The sequence below is a fragment of the Triticum aestivum genome, chromosome 7B, assembly GCF_018294505.1.
Source record: "Triticum aestivum cultivar Chinese Spring chromosome 7B, IWGSC CS RefSeq v2.1, whole genome shotgun sequence".
NCBI classification, from domain to species: domain Eukaryota; kingdom Viridiplantae; phylum Streptophyta; class Magnoliopsida; order Poales; family Poaceae; genus Triticum; species Triticum aestivum.
In genome coordinates this window covers 705,436,757-705,454,058 of record NC_057813.1, presented here as the reverse complement: position 1 = coordinate 705,454,058, position 17,302 = coordinate 705,436,757, and the positions used below count along the sequence as shown (strand labels likewise).

At 44.0% G+C, this 17,302-nt stretch overlaps 1 long non-coding RNA gene across 1 annotated transcript; it reads right to left on the bottom strand.

Moving 5' to 3' along the window:
- Nucleotides 1-11,010: 11,010 nt before the first annotated feature.
- LOC123156205 (uncharacterized) lies at nucleotides 11,011-11,579 on the bottom strand. The gene is made up of 2 exons (XR_006477908.1): nucleotides 11,442-11,579; nucleotides 11,011-11,326 (listed from the first exon to the last, which is right to left on the bottom strand). It is a non-coding gene; the product is annotated as an uncharacterized lncRNA (long non-coding RNA).
- Between the last annotated feature and the right edge of the window lie 5,723 nt (nucleotides 11,580-17,302).

Here is a 17,302-nt window from a genome sequence, read left to right as displayed (position 1 = left end):
CTTGCAACTGCACCAGCATACTGCCCCACCATTCAAAATATACACGTATCCAGTTTGTGACTTGGAGTCATCCAGATCTATGTCGAAGCTAGCATCGACGTAACCCTTTACGATGAGCTCTTCGTCGCCTCCATAAACGAGAAACATATCCTTAGTCGTTTTCAGGTACTTCAGGATATTCTTGACCGTTGTCCAGTGTTCCATGCCGGGATTACTTTGGTACCTCCCTACCAAACTCAAGGTTTACATCAGGTCTGGTACACAGCATGGCATACATAATAGACCCTATGGCTGAGGCATAGGGGATTATACTCATCTTTTCTCTATCTTCTGCCGTGGTCGGGCTCTGAGCCGTGCTCAATCTCACACCTTGCAAAACAGGCAAGAACCCCTTCTTGGACTGATCCATATTGAACTTCTTCAATATCTTGTCAAGGTATGTGCTTGTGAAAGATCTATGAGGCATCTCGATCTATCTCTATAGATCTTGATGCCTAATATGTAAGCAGCTTCTCCAAGGTCCTTCATTGAAAAACACTTATTCAAGTAGGCCTTTATGCTTTCCAAAAGTTCTATATCATTTCCCATCAATAGTATGTCATCCACATATAATATGAGAAATGCTACAGTGCTCCCACTCACTTTCTTGTAAACACAGACTTTTCCATAAGTCTGCGTAAACCCAAATGCTTTGATCATTTCATCAAAGCGAATGTTCCAACTCCGAGATGCTTGCACCAGCCCATAGATGGAGCACTGGAAATTGCATACCTTGTTATCATTCTTAGGATCGACAAAACCTTATGGCTGCATCATATACAATTCTTCCTTAAGGAAACCGTTAAGGAATGTCGTTTTGATGTTCATTTGCCATATCTCATAATCATAGAATGCGGCAATTGCTAACATGGTTCGAATGGACTTCAGCTTTGCTACGTGTGAGAAGGTCTCATCGTAGTCAACCCCTTGAACTTGTCGATAACCCTTAGCGACAAGACGAGCTTTATAGATGGTCACATTACCATCCGCATCAGTCTTCTTCTTAAAGATCCATTTATTTTCTATGGCTCGCCGATCATCGGGCAAGTCTGTCAAAGTCCATACTTTGTTTTCATACATGGATCCTATCTCAGATTTCATGGCTTCAAGCCATTTGTTGGAATCTGGGCCTGCCATCGCTTCTTCATAGTTCGAAGGTTCACCGTTGTCTAACAACATGATTTCGAGGACAGGGTTGCCATACCATTCTGGTGTGGAACATGTCCTTGTGGACCTACGAAGTTCAGTAGCAACTTGATCCAAAGTGCCTTGATCATCACCATTAACTTCCTCTCTAGTTGGTGCAGGCACCACAGAAACATCTTCCTGAGCTGCGCTACTTTCCGGTTCAAGAGGCAGTACTTCATCAAGTTCTACTTTCCTACCACTTAATTATTTCGAGGGAAACTCTTTCTCCAAAAAGGACCCGTTCTTGGAAACAAAGATCTTGCCTTCAGATCTGAGGTAGAAGGTATACCCAATGGTTTCCTTAGGGTATCCTATGAAGACGCATTTTTCCGACTTGGGTTCGAGCTTTTCAGGTTGAAGTTTCTTGACATAAGCATCGCATCCCCAAACTTTTAGAAACGACATCTTAGGTTTCTTCCCAAACCATAATTCATATGGTGTCATCTCAACGGATTTAGACGGTGCCCTATTCAAAGTGAATGTGGTTGTCTCTAAAGCGTATCCCCAAAATGATAGCAGCAAATCGGTGAGAGACATCATAGATCGCATCATATCCAATAGAGTGCGATTACGATGTTCGGACACACCATTATGCTAAGGTGTTCCAGGCAGCGTCAGTTGTGAAATAATTCCACATTTCCTTAAGTGCGTACCAAACTCGTGACTTAAATATTCTCCTCCATGATATGATCATAAGAACTTTATTTTCCTGTCATGTTGATTCTCTACCTCACTATGAAATTCCTTGAACTTTTCAAAGGTCCCAGACTTTTGTTTCATTAAGTAGACATACCCATATCTACTTAAGTCATTAGTGAGGGTGAGAACATAACGATAGCCACCGCGAGCCTCAACGCTCATTGGGCCGCACACATCAGTATGTATGATTTCCAACAAGTTGGTTGCTCGATCCATTGTTCTGGAGAATGGAGTCTTGGTCATCTTGCCCATGAGGCATGGTTCGCATGTGTTAAATGATTCATAATCAAGAGACTCCAAAAGTCCATCTGCATGGAGTTTCTTCATGCGTTTGACACCAATGTGACCAAGGCGGCAGGGCCACAAGTATGTGGGACTATCATTATTAACCTTACATATTTTGGTATTCACACTATGAATATGTGTAACATCACGTTCGAGATTCAATAAGAATAAACCATTGACCAGCGGGCATGACCATAAAACATATCTCTCAAATAAATAGAACAACCATTATTCATGGATTTAAATGAGTAACCATCTCGCATTAAACGAGATCCAGATACAATGTTCATGCTCAAGCTGGCACTAAATAACAATTATTGAGGTTTAAAACTAACCCCGTGGGTAAATGTAGAGGTAGCGTGCAGACGGCGATCACATCGACCTTGAAACCATTCCCGACGCGCATCGTCACCTCGTCCTTCGCCAGTCTCCGCTTATTCCACAGCTCCCGTTTTGAGTTACAAATATGAGCAACCGCACCGGTATCAAATACCCAGGAGCTACTACGAGTACTGGTAAGGTACACATCAATAACATGTATATCACATATACCTTTGGTGTTGCCGGCCTTTTCGTCCACTAAGTACTTGGGGCAGTTTTGCTTCCAGTGACCATTTCCCTTGCAATAAAAGCACAGAGTCTCGGGCTTGGGTCCATTCTTTGGCTTCTTCTTCCCAGCATCTGATTTACCGGGCGCGGCAACTCCCTTGCCATCCTTATTGAAGTTCTTCTTACCCTTGCCTTTCTTGAAACTAGTGGTCTTATTCACCATCAACACTTGATGTTCCTTTTTGATTTCCACCTCCGCTGATTTCAGCATTGAATATAACTCGGGAATGGACTTCTCCATCCCTTGCATATTGTAGTTCATCACAAAGCTCTTGTAGCTAGGTGGGAGCGACTGGAGGATCCTGTCAATGACCGAGTCATCTGGGAGATTAACTCCCAACTGAGACAAACGGTTGTGTAACCCGGACATAGTGAGTATGTGCTCACTGACATAACTGTTTTCCTCCATCTTACAACTATAGAACTTGTTGGAGACTTCATATCTCTCGACCCGGCATGAGCTTGGAAAACCATAGCAAGAACGTTTCGTACCTACGCCAAAACCACAATGTGATATGCCAATTGCTATTTACCCTTCATAAGGACCCTTTTCATCGAATCCGATCCGACTAAAGTGGGAGATACAGACACCCGCTAGCCACCTTATGCAACCAGTGCATGTTAGTCGGTGGAACCTGTCTCACATAAGCGTACGTGTAAGGTCGGTCCGGGCCGCTTCATCCCACGATGCTGCCGAATCAAGATAAGACTAGTAACGGCAAGTAAATTGACAAAATCGACGCCCACAACAACTTGTGTTCTACTCGTGCATAGAAACTGCGCATAGCCCTAGCTCATGATGCCACTGTTGGGGATTGTTGCAGAAATTAAAAAATTTCTACACATCACCAAGATCAATCTATGGAGAGACTAGCAATGAGAGGGAAGGGAGTGTATCTTCATACCCTTGAAGATCGCAATACAAAAGCATTAAAAGAACGCGGTTGGAGGAGTCGTACATGCAGTGATTTAGATCACGGTCGATTCCGATCTAAGCGCCGAACAACGGCGCCTCCGCGTTCAACACATGTGCAGCCCGGTGACGTCTCCCGCGCCTTGATCCAGCAAGGAGGAGGGAGAGGTTGGGGAAGAAAACTCCAGCAGCACCACGATGGCGTGGTGGTGGTGGAGCAACGTGGTTTCCAGCAGGGCTTCGCCAAGCACTACGAAGGACGAGGATGTGAAGAGGTAGGGCTGCGCCGAGAGAGAGAGAGAGAGAGAGAGAGAGAGAGACCCGTGTCTTTGGATGCACCCCCTCTAGGGTTCCCACCCTAGGGGGTGCGGCAGCCCTAGATGGGACTAGAGGGGGCGGCTAGGAGGGGAAGAGAGGGGGGGTGCGCCCTAGGGTGGGCCTTTAGGCCCATCTGCACCTAGGGTTTCCCCTCTCTCCTCCTAGCTGCGCCTTGGGCCTTGGTGGGAGGCGCACTAGCCCACTCAGGGGCTAGTCCCTTCCCACTCTTGGCCCATGCAAGCCTCCGGGGCTGGCGGACCCTCCCGGTGGACCACCGGAACCCTTCCGGTGGTCCCGGTACATTACAAGTGACGCCCGAAATACTTCCGGTGGCCAAAATGTCACTTCCTATATATTATTATTTACCTCGGGACCATTTTGGAACTCCTCGTGACGTCCGGGATCTCATCTAGGACTCCGAAAAACATTCGGTAACCACATACAAACTTTCCCTATAACCCCAGCATCATCGAACCTTAAGTGTGTAGACCCTATGGGTTCGGGAGGCATGTAGACATGACCGAGACAACTCTCCAGCCAATAACTAACAGCGGGATCTGGATACCCATGTTGGCTCCCACATGTTCCACGATGATCTCATCGGATGAACCACGATGTCGGGGATTCAAGCAATCCCTTATACAATTCCCTTTGTCAAGCGGTATGTTACTTGCCCGAGATTCGATCGTCGGTATCCCAGTACCTCGTTCAATCTCGTTACCAGCAAGTCACTTTACTCGTTCCATAATGCATGATCCCGTGACTAACTACTTAGTCACATTGAGCTCATTATGATGATGCATTACTGAGTGGGCCCAGAGATACCTCTCCGTCATACGGAGTGACAAATCCCAGTCTTGATTCGTGCCAATCCAACAGACAATTTCGGAGATACCTGTAGTGCACCTTTATAGCCACCCAGTTATGTTGTGATGTTTGGTACACCCAAAGCATTCCTACGGTATCCGGGAGTTGAACAATCTCATGGTCTAAGGAAATGATACTTGACATTAGAAAAGCTTCTGAAAACAAACTACATGATCTTGTGCTATGCTTAGGATTTGGTCTTGTCCATCACATCATTCTCCTAATGATGTGATCCCGTTATCAATGACATCCAATGTCCATAGTCAGGAAACCATGACCATCTGTTGATCAATGAGCTAGTAAACTAGAGGCTCGCTAGGGACATGTTGTGGTCTATGTATTCGCACATGTATTACGGTTTCCGGTCAATACAATTATAGCATGAACAATAGACAATTATCATGAACAAGGAAATATAATAATAACCATTTTATTATTGCCTCTAGGGCATATTTCCAACATCACTATCCTTTACACCTTTGGATCTTCTTTATTATTTTCGTAAATAAGAAACAACGTAGCATATTGTTTCAGTTGGATAAACCATTTATTGGTAACATTGGCATTTACTTGTGGTTCTGAATTTTAGTCCTGATCAAACTATTTTCATATTTGATCAGGATGAGCCCAATACGTATCTTACTCAACCTGATATAGGCAATGAAAACTTTGGTAATGAATTGCAGCTCAGAAGCTAGGTGGCATCATACCCGGCCCTTTAGGCTCTGGATCATGGCGCTTCGCGTTGTGCCTTGCATGCACTGAAGGTGCAGATCAGGACAAAAATGGACATCTTTGTATGTTATTGAGTACTAGCCAAACAACTGCTAAGTGGGTGTCTTGCTGTACAATTTTTTCTCAGTTCACATAATGGTCAAAGTAAGTCTGAACATGGTCGTGGACTCATTGTGCTGTAACTATCATACAGGTTAGTAACCATAAGTAACATGCATATAAGAACCCTAGAACCATCTGAAGTTAGGAACAACCTTTGAACATTGGAAGAGGGAATGTGAGAAGAAGGAATACCCAAACTTGCTGAAATACATGAAATTAGATTCAATTCCTCGGGATTAAGGCAACAGTATGTTGGAATAGAAAGGAGTTTCAACCGCTTTATGCTTAGCTGCACCACAGGATCGCCACTAACCGAATTAACCATGTCACATTTGCAAAAAAATAATACAAATTGAGTAGAGCCTTTGCTTTTTATTGGAACGATAATACCACCAGAATCACCATTGATGTGACCATCGCCTCTCTACGCTTGCTGCCCAGTAATTACTGATTCTCTTCTATCGATTTCACCAATATAGGATTCAATCTAAGAGTCACCTTTCACAATCTCGATTTCTTGCATAATACCACCAGAATCACCGTTGATGTGATCGTCCAAGTAGAGGAAAAAATGAAATCTAGCCACTTCTTATTGGAATGTACTGAGGAACTGACGTTAATAGATCTGTTTTTTATACTGAGAGATGCACGTGAAGGTGATCCCTGACCAGGGCGCTTAGATAGATGAGGACATGATCAGTACGTGAGAGATCGTACCAGATTCTTCCTTCCGTCTTGCCACCCATCATCGTTCCCCCCAGGACTCTTCCTTGGAGTTTGGGAGTTTGAACACAACGTAGAGAGAGAGAGAGAGGATGTGATGCGATGGGATAAACTTGCACATCACGAGGAAAGATCAATCAGGTGGTGGTGTCTGTCGCCCGGAACTTATCGGCAATAACATTAGGGGACTGCCGGCGGCGTGGGTGGAATTGAGCGTGTAGTAGGAGATGGTCGTGCGGAGAGGGAAGGTTATTAAGAAGTTGTTTATTTTCCTAGGTTTTTTAGACGTTTTATTTTCCTAGGGTTATGGCTATAGTAGTTTTTTGGGATAACCGGTTTTATACCCTTAGTTGGGTAACACTCATCAGGATTACCCCTACTTTTAGAAAACACGCAGTTTTGCTCAACTCAGTTTGCTTGTCTTGTGCTTTTGCCCTTCCGACACGGCTCTGTCCAGTCAGTGCCATTTGACCATAAGCGGCACTAGATTTTGGACATTTTTCCCCTGTCGGTGCTACACTTAGTACCCTTTCGTCCTTAGTGAGCTCGCACTGAACAAAACAGAGGAGCGGAGCCGGCGACGTGAGGCCTGACGAGGAAGAAGATGGAGCGGCGCAACACGGTGAGCTCGGGCTCGTCTAACTGCTCGTAGGCGGCCGGTGAGGTAAGTGAACATGAGCTTGTGCGGCTCCTCCACCCCCAATTCGTTCTAGGATTTCTAGGGATTGTGAGATTTGGGGGAAATTTTGACCTTCCTTCCCTTCTATTTGGTTTAGGTTGATGAGGTCGGGATTGTGCAGAATGTCTCCGAGTTCTATCTTCCCGATGTATTGTGGATTAGAGTATCGTTCAAAGCATCGTTGCCCTGGTCACGACCTTGTTCTAGCCTGCCGTGTTTCCTAGGAAGGGGCAAGCACTGGCCGCCGGTTTTTAGGGTGTCCTTTGGACGTAAGAGATTGTGAATTTGAGCATGTTTTAATTCTTGTTTATGGAAAATCTAATTTTTGGTTAATGTGATGTGCAATCAGTTACCACATGAGTGTGAGTGGGTGGTGTGGGTTGATCCTCCTCCTCCATTGCGTGTTGCCCTGGCTTTTGAAGGCTTGCACGCAGAGGTAGAACAGAGCTAGATCAAAAGTCACAAGTTGAAGAAGGAAAACATGGAGCTGTCAAGAAAGAATCATGTTTTGAAGAAACTGAGAGAAAGAGATGAGATGATGCTTCTTTTAGCAATGTTGTTTGTAGGAATTTGTGTTGTAATGATGTTCGTGTTGTAGTTGTATCAATTTGTGCTTGTTCACCAAATGGTACAACCTAGTATGATGTATCTGAAGACGATGATGCACTGTTGTGGTCAAGATGAACATGCTATTTTGTCAATGCAAACTAGATGATGGTGTGGATGGATGCAAAGTAGATGTTGGTTCAGATGTCCTAAGTAGAAAGAAGTGTGCCAAAGTAGATGTAGGTTTTGTCGTCGACGACGTCGATGACAAAACTATACCATGATATGGCACCTCCACACCATGCTTCTATAACAACTTCACCTGAATTTCCTTAGGACCAATAGATGGATTTTGTCTGATCCAGGGCATAGAAGCATCTGCAATCCACCTTCTTTTTGCAGCTCTCAATTTCTGAGATCTGTTGACGCTAGGACAAGTATGCTGGTGTTGGTTCACTTTAATCTGAAACAAAACAACACAATAAACAGTAAGTACATATAATAGCAGTGAGTGTAGAAAATACAACACATTTCAGAGATCACAACATTTAATACCTGAAATAGTGCATTCCTCCTCATTAAAGAGGCATGTAGCCTCCATTTACACCTGTCATAAGAACATTTGACAGTAAACCTAGTTGGGTCACTTTTCAGAATACAGAACTCAGCTTCAGCTTTGATTGAGTAGGTTGCAACTGCATTTCTGCAATCAACTGCACAAGGGAAGACCACACCTTCCTCAGTAGATGGATTTTCCATGTCATACATCATGACAGGTCTGTCCTCATCTGCATCTTCAAAAGCTCCCATTTCATGATCCTCTTGCATCTCATCAGCATCTGTATCTGAGAATTCTGCAGGGATATAATCTTTGTCTGCTTTTTCTTCTTCATTGTTGCGTTGAACATATCCAGGGTAAAGTATCTCATCCTCTAGGCCTGGTGCATCAGGCAATGCCTCCTCCACAACTGGATCACCTGTTTTGTTTGCTTGTTCCTGACTTTCATTAACACTTGGAGTTCCGGGAGCAGTAGAGGTGTCACTTGCTGCCCTGCTTCTACTGCTAGCCCTAGTTCTATCCCTTGTCCCTCCAGCAGTGGGATTAAAACAAGATGGCCTAGATGCAGAGGGCCTAGAAGTTGATGGGTTTTCAAACCTTTGTGCTCTAGTTATCTGTATCACTTTGATTTCCAAGTTGCATGACATAGTTTGTGCATTACTTGCAAACATCACACCTAACTTTGAATCACAATGTACAGGGACCCAACAAAGGTTGCTACTATCCCAATATCTCATCTCAACAACATCAAACAGTCCCCATGGATATTTAGCACAAATGGCAGCCCTAAAATCCTGGTATGAAGTAGTGTTCTCCACAAACAATGAAAAAGTGAAGCCACAATCTTTTCCTTTAGTACCCGCAGAAACAAGAACAGTGGTATCCATTCTAATAGGTAGATAGAACGCGGTTGCTGGATTCATCCTACGATAAAAAACATGCCATATCCCGTGAAAAAACGAACAAAACCTAGCCTAAAGCATCATTGAATCAACCCTACAGCTGTAAACACGAGGAAATCTAGGTCTGATACTTACCCCGCAGGAATTTCCCGTGCAGATCCGTTGCCCTTGACGTCGTGGGAGCCGCCGGCGTCGCCTTCTCCGCGCTCCCGGGCAGATCCGCCAACCTTGTCGCCGTGGGCGCCGCCGGCATCGCGTTGTATGCGCTCCCGTGTAGATCCGCTGCCCTTGTCGCCATTGGCTCCAGCAGCACCGCCGCCTCCATGTTGAAGTGAGGATGTGGTGTCCCTACGGCGGCGGACGTGTCCGCCGACACTTTCTCCGGTCTCCCCATCGCCTGCCAATGGATCTGGCGGTGCGGGTTTCGCCGCCGCCGAGCGAGCTAGGGTTAGTGAGGGAGAAAGAGAGACAATGGGGAACGAGAGAGTGTGAGCTGGTTAGGTCGACCGGGGGGTTGCGGGGGCAAGACTTGTCCAAAATCTAGCGCCGCTTATGGTCAAACAACGTTGACTGGACGGAGCCGTGACGGAAGGGCAAAAACACAAAGCAAGCAAACTGAGTTGGGCAAGACCGCGTGCTTTACAAAACTAGGGGTATTCCTGTCGAGGGTGACACAACTAAGGGCTCAAATGCAATTATCCCTAGTTTTTTTTTCCTTTTATAGATTGTAGGGGCAAATTTAATAGCGTGAGACCCAATGATTATGTGCTAGTTTGCTTACGCATATTATACACCCATGTAAAAGGATTTTCTCAGCATGGTTTTTATCTCTAGAAAACCATTAAAGAATTATGGGCCTTATTATTATTTTTGTCGAGTATTATATGAGTTAATTTACACCGTAATAATTCGGTCCCACCGAATGAACGGTTATTATTTTCTAATTAACGTGATAATTAATTGGGAGTCTCTAATTAGTATAGGTATAGATAGATTGCTACCTAATCCTATAATTATTGAAGATATTGTGCTGAGAATTTTATTTATGGATTGATTGTTGAACCATTGTGCTGAGAATTTGAATTCCATGTTTTATATTTCAAAATTTCTAATTTGAATATAGATTACAGGAAAAAATAAATTAAACATGAGCGAATATAATGGTGTACACACGGTTTGAAAGAAAACAGCATGTGCGATTAAAAAATAGAGAACAAACGGTTCTTTGACATGAAACAGTTGCGATGCCCGACAGACATACACACGGTTTCGTCTCATATGCGTGTGCGATTCATGGTAATACGACAAACATTTCAAACATGCATGTGTGTGTGATAGGAATACCTATCGCAGACATTTATGAAAGTACGTTCGCGATAGTAGAGGCACTGTGTGTGATAATGTACCTATCGCAAACATATCGGTAGATTAAATGTTTATGATATCCACCTTTTTCATATGACTATAGCGGCATAATTGTTTCGGATGTCTCTCGGATCAGAAACGTAACGTCGAGGCGTAACGTGTGGGACTGGCGCGACTTCTCATATGTTTATTCTATGGCGATCGTCAGTAGCTGCTCGCCTATCCCCGACGGTTTTTGGGCCGTGTGGGAAGGACCCCCTATCGCCCACACTCACTAGGCAACGGTTTAAAAATCTCTCACGGAAAGGGGTTAAAAACCATTTGTATAGCATGTAACGGTACCAATGAACGTCTACGATAAGGGATATTCTATTGCTTGTTTCGTGATGGTGCGATACTTCCAACCTTGTTGATTAATTCGTTGTTTTATATGATAATCATGATTTATTTTGGTGTCCATGATGATCAAATGATTTTGGGACACAGCAAAGAACTATATAATAAATCAACAATTCTCAATGGTTTATTGATTGTTTTGTATGAACTAAATAAAGGTTCACCCAGACTATTTATTCATTCTCCTTCAGGCAATATTTCTAGCAAATATATAAACTCATTTCATGGCACTTCTCAGTCCTTTACACAGCAGCAGGAGCTACTACTGCCTTGACAACAACTGCTCTTATCCTTGTCATAACCTTGGGCAGCGCAGCAAGCCTTGCACAAAATGTTACCAGTAGCTTGTTCTGGTGGCGAACAGTGGTCGTCAGCTCCAGCTGCACACATGTCAGTTGTACCTGTGCACAAAACACAATAGAGATACCTCAATAAAAAATATATCCCACCAGGAAAATAAATGTTTGTGCATCCAACTACGAGTGAAAGATCATGAAAGAACGAAGAAAACCATACCTATATAACTCCTTGTTGCATGGCCTGAGACGAAAGTGGTGGCCATGGCTACAAGAGCTACAAAGCATAGGGCCCATGTGTAGTTCCTCATATGTGGCACGGGAGATAGTTAGCTATTCCTTTTCTTTTTTGTGTTGTTGGTTGCTGCGGAAGTCAGGTTCGTCCCCTGGGTGCTGGTATTTATATCGAAGGAAAGCAAGAAGCTCTAGAGGTTAACACGGAAGGAAATCCCACCTCTCATTAAAACCCCAAATCTCTACTATCTAAATATTGATGGCTTATCAAGTTGTCCCATTGCTCCAGTTATGTACCCGTGAGGAAATCCCACCGGCATTGTTTTTTAATAGGCCGTGATTTTCGCATGCCAGCTTTGGCTGGTAATCGTAATTTTCTCATGCAAGTTTCATATCTTCACCTTTATTTTCTTTGAGATGAGACCACCTTCCCACCAAAAGACCCAATCAGTACAATATCTTTTCTAACAATATCTTTTCTAATAAATGATAATCAATCCATGCCCTCACCCTCCCTGCTCGTTCATCGTTCCTCCCTTCCGAGCAAATCGGGCACAACTAGCACACCAAACAAACCGAGGTACACAAACAGCCACAAAGCGCGTCATGTGGCGAGGCACGGTTTATTTTCGTCCCACCATTTTCATCTCTATTCCTAATGTCTGAGTTGGTTGAATAGTATCACGGTTTATTTTCGTCTCACCACTTTCAACCGTTTTATTTTGCTGGTTTTTTCGTCCCCTCCCCCATCCCTCCAACTAGATTTTTCTCCTCTCATTAAAACCCCAAATCTCCACAATCCAAATATTGATGGCTTATCAAGTTGTCCCCCTGCTCCAGTTACGTATGTGAGGAAATCCCACCGGCATCGGTTTTTTAATAGGCCGTGATTTTCGCATGCCAGCTTTGGCTGGTAATCGTAATTTTCTCATGCAAGTTTCCATATCTCCTCCTTTATTTTCTTTGGGACGCCGATAACGCCTACACGTGTGGGCGTTAAAGGGTCTGGCCACACACTGTGTGTGGTGTGAGCAGAAGGCAGCCCACACGGGTTGCGTGTGGGCGGACATTAGAATTGCCCACACGTGTGGGCGTGGCTACTTCGTGCCACACGTCCAACAAATACTACTCATCTCCACCCCGCGCGTGTGGCACCGAGCAAAAATGCCCACATGTCCTAGCGCAGCTACGTTAGGTACCCGCGAGATGACGAATTAGTTGCCATCCTGGTTGGCAGATGTAGTTATCCGGGATGGCAAGTGTAGTTGTAAAAGCATGGCAACTCTCTTTGTTTTGATTAACTATAGTTGCCATGTCTAATTTATGGTAGTTGCCGCGTGTAATCAAACCGTAGTTGCGGTGTGTGATTAACTACTTGCCACACATAGTCAAACAGTAGTTGTCATGTGTGTTTACCTAGTTGCCATGTGTTGTCCAACCATAGTTGCCATGTATAGTTAATCACAGTTGTCATGTGTGTTTATCTGGTTGCCACGTACGCACAACTGCAGCTGCCGTCTAGCAAAAGAATCACAGTTGCCATGTTTATTTACCTAGTTGCCCCATTCGCGTAACTGCAGTTGCCACCCACAACGTAGGAGTGTCGTGTGGGCGAAAATTAGTTCGCCCACACGCGCATGGACTAGGTGGTGGCTGTGTGGGCAGACACTAGTTCGCCCACACAGCGCAGCAGGCAACAGCGTGATGTGGGGCGTGTGGGCAAACTCTCTAACGCCCACACACACTAGCCCCATCCTACGTGGCACACCAAATCCACCTTTTTGTGTCAAAATTCGTGCAAAAGACAATGAACGAGCATCCAGGCGTGTGGGCGAGTTGGAGAACGCCCGCATGTGTGGGCGTTAGTGTTTTCCTTTTTTTTGAGATGAGATCACCTTCCCACCAAAAGACCCAATCAGCACAATATCTTTTCTAACAATATCTTTTGTAATAAATGATAATCAATCCATGCCTTCACCCTCCCTGCTCATTCATTGTACCTCTCTTCCGAGCCAATCGGGCACAACTAGCACACCAAACAACAAGAGGTACACAAACAGCCACAAAGCGCGTGAGGTGGCGAGGCACGGTTTATTTTCGTCCCACCACTTTCATCTCTATTCCTAATGTCTGAGTTGGTTGAATAGTACCATGGTTTATTTTTGTCCCACCACTTTCAATCGTTTTATTTCGCTGGTTCTTTTTCGTCCCCTCCCCCCATCCCTCCAACTAGATTTTTCTCCTCTCATTAAAACCCCAAATCTCCAATATCTAAATATTGATGGCTTAGCAAGTTGTCCCCTGCTCCAGATATGTACCTGTGAGGAAATCCCACCGCCATCAGTTTTTAAATAGGACGTTATTTTTGCATGCCAGCTTTGGCTGGTAATTGTAATTTTCTCATGCAAGTTTCCATATCTCCTCCTTTATTTTCTTTGAGATGAGATCACCTTCCCACCAAAAGACCCAGTCAGTACAATATCTTTCCTAACAATATCTTTCCTAATAAATGATAATCAATCCATGCCTTCACCCTCCCTGCGCGTTCATCGTTCCTCTCTTCCGAGCCAATCGGGCACAACTAGCACACCAAACAACACGAGGTACACAAATAGCCACAAAAAGCGCGGGAGGTGGCGAGGCACGGTTTATTTTCGTCCCATAACTTTCATCTCTACTCCTAATGTCTGAGTTTGTTGAATAGTGATACGTCCATTTTGCATCATGCTTTTATATCAATATTTATTGCATTATGGGCTGTTATTACACGTTATGTCACAATATTTATGGCTATTCTCTCTTATTTTACAAGGTTTACCATGAAGAGGGAGAATGTCGGCAGCTGGAATTCTAGCTGGAAAATGAGAAAATATTGGAAACCTATTCTACACAGCTCCAAAAATCCTGAAGCTCCACGAAAGTCACTTTTGGAATTAATAAGTATTATTGAGCAAATAAAACACCCGAGGGGACCCACACCCTGGCCTGGAGGGTGGGGGGGCAGCACCTGTCTCCTGGGCCCCATGGTGGCCCTCTGGTGCCCATCTTCTGCTATATGAAGGCTTTTACCCTGAAAAAAATCATAAGCAAGCTTACGGGATGAAACTCCACCGCCACGAGGCGGAACCTTGGCGGAACCAATCTAGGGCTCCGGCGGAGCTGTTCTGCCGGGGAAACTTCCCTCCGGGAGGGGGAAATCATCACCATCGTCATCACCAATGATCCTCTCATCGGGAGGGGGTCAATGTCCATCAACATCTTCACCAGCACCATCTCCTCTCAAAATCCTAGTTCATCTCTTGTATCCAATCTTTTATCAAAACCACAAATTGGTACATGTGGGTTGCTAGTAGTGTTGATTACTCCTTGTAGTTGATGCTAATTGGTTTACTTGGTGGAAGATCATATGTTCAGATCCTTAATGCATATTAATACTCCTCTAATTATGAAAATGAATATGCTTTATGAGTAGTTATGTTTGTTCCTGAGGACATGGGTGAAGTCTTGCTATTAGTAGTCATGTGAATTTGGTATTCGTTCGATATTTTGATGAGATGTATGTTGTCTCTCCTCTATTGGTCTTATGTGAACGTCAACTATATGACACTTCACCATTATTTTGGCCTAGAGTAAGGCATTAGGAAGTATAAGTAGATGATGGGTTGCTAGAGTGACAGAAGCTTAAACTCTAGTTTATGCATTGCTTCGTAACGGGCTGATTTGGATCCATTAGTTTCATGCTATGGTTAGGTTTACCTTAATACTTCTTTTGTAGTTGCAGATGTTTGCAATAGGGGTTAATCATAAGTGGGATGCTTGTCCAAGAAAGGGCAGTACCCAAGCACCGGTCCACCCACATATCAAATTATCAAAGTACCGAACGCGGATCATATGAGTGTGATGAAAACTAGCTTGACGATAATTCCCATGTGTCCTCGGGATCGCTTTTCTCATTACTAGAAATTGTCCAGGCCTGTCCTTTGCTACAAAAAGGATTGGGCCACCTTGCTGCACTTTACTTACTTTCGTTGCTTGTTATCCGTCACAAATTATCTTATCACAAAACTATCTATTACCTACAACTTTAGTGCTTGCAAAGAATGCCTTACTGAAAACCGCTTGTCATTTCCTGCTGCTCCTCGTTGGGTTCAACACTCTTACTTATCGCAAGGACTATGATAGATCCCCTATACTTGTGGGTCATCAAATAGTACACGGTTTATTTTCGTCCCAACACTTTCAACCGTTTTATTTTGCTGGGTTTTTTTGTCCCCCCCCCCATCCCTCCAACTAGATTTTTCTCCTCTCATTAAAACCCCAAATCTCCACTATCTAAATATTGATGGCTTATCAAGTTTTCCCCATGCTCCAGTTATGTACGTGAGGAAATCTCACCGGCATCGGGTTTTAATAGGTCGTGATTTTCGCACGCCAGCATTGGCTTGTAATCGTAATTTTCTCATGCAAGTTTCGATATATCGTCCTTTATTTTCTTTGAGATGAGATCACCTTCCCACAAAAAGACCCAATCAGTACAATATCTTTCCTAACAATATCTTTTCTAATAAATGATAATCAATTGGTGCCTTCACCCTCCCTGCTCATTCATCGTACCTCTCTTCCGAGCCTATCCGGCACAACTAGCACACCAAACAACACGAGGTACACAAACAACCCCAAAGCGCATGAGGTGGCGAGGCACGGTTTATTTTTGTCCCACCACTTTCAACTCTACTCCTAATGTTTGAGTTTGTTGAATAGTACCATGGTTTATTTTCATCCCACCACTTTCAACCGTTTTATTTTGCTGGTTTTTTCTCGTCCCCTCCCTCCATCCCTCCAACTAGATTTTTCTCCTCTCATTAAAACCCCAAATCTCCACTATCCAAATATTGATGGCTTATCAAGTTGCCCCCCTGCTCCAGTTATGTACGTGAGGAAATCCCACGGGCATCGGTTTTTTAATAAGCCGTGATTTTCACATGCCAGCTTTGGCTGGTAATCGTAATTTTCTCATGCAAGTTTCCATATCTCCTCCTTTACTTTCTTTGAGATGAGATCACCTTCCCACCGAAAGACCCAATCAGTACAATATCTTTCCTAACAATATATTTTCTAATAAATGATAATCAATCCATGACTTCACCCTCCCTGCTCGTTCATTGTTCCTCTCTTCCGAACCAATCGGGCACAACTAGCACAGCAAACAACACGAGGTACACAAACAGCAACTAAAGCGCGTGAGGTGGCAAGGCACGGTTTATTTTCGCCCCACCACTTTCATCTCTACTCCTAATGTCTGAGTTGGTTGAATAGTACCATGGTTTATCTTTGTCCCACCACTTTCAACCATTTTATTTCTCTCGGTTTTTTCGTCCCCTCCCCCCACCCGTCCAACTAGATTTTTCTCCTCTCATTAGAACCCCAAATATCCACTATCTAAATATTGATGGCTTATCAAGTTGTCCCCTTGCTCCAGTTAAATACTTGTGAGCAAATCCCACCGGCATCGGTTTTTTAATAGGCCGTAATTTTCGCATGCCAGCTTTGGCTGGTAATCTACATTTTCACATGCAAGTTTCCATTTCTCCTCCTTTATTTTCTTTGAGATGAGATCACCTTCCCACCGAAAGACCCAATCAGTACAATACCTTTCCTAACAATATATTTTCTAATAAATGATAATCAATCAGTGCCTTCACCCTCCTTGCTCATTCATCGTACCTCTCTTCCGAGCCAATCGGGCACAACTGGCACACCAAATAACATGAGGAACACAAACAGCCACAAAGCACATGAGGTGGCGAGGCACGGTTTATTTTCGTCCCACCACTTTCAACTCTACTC